This window comes from Fulmarus glacialis, unplaced genomic scaffold (assembly GCF_000690835.1).
Source record: "Fulmarus glacialis isolate BGI_N327 unplaced genomic scaffold, ASM69083v1 scaffold33210, whole genome shotgun sequence".
Lineage (NCBI taxonomy): Eukaryota > Metazoa > Chordata > Aves > Procellariiformes > Procellariidae > Fulmarus > Fulmarus glacialis.
Window position 1 is genome coordinate 10,770 of NW_009186378.1, and position 3,004 is coordinate 13,773.

Genomic DNA, 3,004 nt, shown 5'->3' on the forward strand with positions numbered 1-3,004 from the left:
TATTCCAGTTTTAACTGCCCTGGAGAGATGTAGTAACAAATGAAAGAACATTAAAAATTCTCACTACACTGATCTTGTAAAATTTTTCGTAAAATCATTCTTTTCTTCCAACATAATTACAAGCAAATTTCTAAGCAGCAGTGTTCAAAGAGCATCAGCATGGGCATACATACACACAGGCATACACAGAAACATAATTCTTTGGGAAGGATATCAACGAAAGGACAATTGCTAACAAATTCAGTGTACTGAATACACCTCATAATGTAAGCAACAGAAATTGTTAATGAGAAAAGGCACGTACATGTTTAATCCCTGAGAAATTAAGTCCAATAGGGCTGATAGCACCATGGTTCACCTACTTCAATTAGCACATATCCGATGTCGCAAGAGAGAGCACAGTGGTCACCCAGAACGTACTGCGCTTGCACTGGTGCGATGTGACCATGGGGTGGTGCTTCAGGACTGGGACATGGCAAACCTGCAGAGGATCAGAAAACAGAGTATTCCCCTTAAGAGCAAATTCACTACTGCTAAAGGCTCTTCGGGAAAAAAACCACCCTTTCTCGGTCCTTTCTCTACACTGTTTCACTCACATGGACGCAGATCTACAATTACTGAGAATAAAAGGAAAAACTGACTGACTTACTGTGATGCTCTCACATCAAAGGTGTGCAGCGACCTGCACGGAGCCAGGCTGCACTGACAGGAGTAGCCCAGTACGTCTGTTGCCTAAACACGCACCTTGTAACTCTTGACAAGTTGGGAAAATTGTTCCCTAAAATAAAATCATATGCCCAGACCCGAGTTGAACTGTAAGATCAGCTGGAATTCTGGAGTTCTCTTAAAACTTCACTTCAAAGTAAACTGCGTAGTAGTTACATTGTTTAAGAGGTATGCTACTGAAAACTAAGCATGAAACCACCGTTTCAAAGCACCACTATTTGGTTGCTATTCAGGCCTTTCCAGAATAAAGTTCTGGGAATAGTTTGGACTTGAAAACTAAACAGAGGTCTCCTACCCACCTGCTGCCGTGTATTTCATCTTCCACCAAGTGTGTGCTCCTGAGATACCGGTTATGAAAGCAATATTCACAACACTAGCCTGTGTCTCAATCTTTGCAGGCAAAGTCTTTCCACAGAATGGGTAAAATTGCTTTTTGGGTATTTTAACCTGAAAAAGAACAAAGAAAGATTTTAATACAATTACTCCTTGAACTTGAACGGTCCTTTCTTGCAAAGTTTAAAAAAACAGGCAGGTGGTTAGAGTGATGGCTCGTCACTCTGGTAACTCAGCGTGCCTTTTCTCCAAGCATCCTAAGTGCTGTGGAATTCCTAGGAAGGGATCACTGGGTCCATTTTATAGATAAGCAAACTGAATGCAAAAGATTTAACTGACTCCCCCGGCATCACTGATCTGTGATAAGGGCAGAGGTTGTGATTAAATCTTTCAAGTCATCACACATATGTGTGCTCGGTTTTGGTTTTGGTGAACTTCCCAAAAGAGGAAGGTGTTGAAAGAAAAAAACCCAGCAAAACTGAAGGGATGAGAAGAAGAAATGAACAAGGAGATATACAGGGAGATGGAACTGTAAATTAACATGGCGAGACACAGGCTGAAAAAAGTGCAGTAAAAGAACTGGGCCTGCCTCACAAAAGCTGTGACGAAATGCAATAAAACTGAACTTACCTTAAGGACATCATAGCGGCACAACACTTCTGGGTGTGTCTCCACATTAAAGGTCTCCATGAATTCCAGTGTGATTAGGAAGCCATCTTCTACCTGGATACTGTAGCTGCAGGAGCTGAGTAGGGGATAAGGTGTTGGACAGTCAGGGCTGGCGATTTCTCCAATTCTTTCAGTAAAAACCTGACGCTGACAGTGAGCTAGGAAAAAACCAAGAGAAAATGATGATCATAGTTGTATTAACTATGTTCAGCCGTACTGGGTAAAGGTAGTGGATCTTTTTCTACACTGGTCTATCCCTTCAAGGTGGTTTCAGAGCCACATATCTAACTACCTGTGAAATGAAGCTAGTCTCACACATTTCACCAGCAGGCATCTGTCACTGTCGAGAAAATTGCCCTCTCTCTCTCTGTTGTAGTAGGACCAGGGCATGAGCATTATCCCGCACTCCCACCTCAGAAGTGGTGCAGGGAAGGACACCGGGAAAGCACCACTTAGACAGTCACAGGGCTGGAGGTCAGAAATAAGTGTGATAGCTGGAACCTTGTCAGAAACATTCTGAGGTGTTAAATTTGCAGCTTGTCTGCTGCACCAGAGTGTGTAGACTGATAGGATAGCGATCAGCTCCTCAATTCCAGAAGCCTCTGAATGCAGCTCTTTCTTTTTAATGCCTTTGTTGCCAGACATTTAGAATGTAATTGTATTCTCTGAGCAAAACCAGCTGTGCCTCTTGCCAACACAATTGGAGCCACAAATGCTCCCTGCTGAAGAGAAGCAAGGAGGAACAGCCACAAGTGCCCCGAGGATCTCTGCTTGTTGACAGCATCTGATCACTGTGAAGTGCTGCTTTGATCAGCTGGGAACAAAGGCTTTATGATGTGCTGCAAAAGCTGTATGAGCAATCCTTTAATTGATGAGGAATGCTGGACTGGCTGATAACACGGGCATAGTTTTGCACCACTGTGACACTGAATTAATTGTAAGAGGGAAATTGTTTGACTTTGAATTGTATCCTCAAACACACCATGCTAACCTCCACCAACAAAAACGCCATTATCCAATCATTAATTACAGATTATCATCAAAAATAGACCACACAGTTTAAGGTTATCATTTTAATGGAAGGGGACCAAGTTGTGAATGAGAAAAGGAACATTACTGTCCCTTAACTAACCATGGATTTCATTAGCCAAGATTCTAATCTCCTTTTACTTCAGAGAATGAAACCTGCTTCCAACCTATACCTATGCAACAGCCCTACTTGCTGCTACAGGAAGTATTCGGATACAAGCGTTTACTTGGAAAGGAAAGCAGGAAT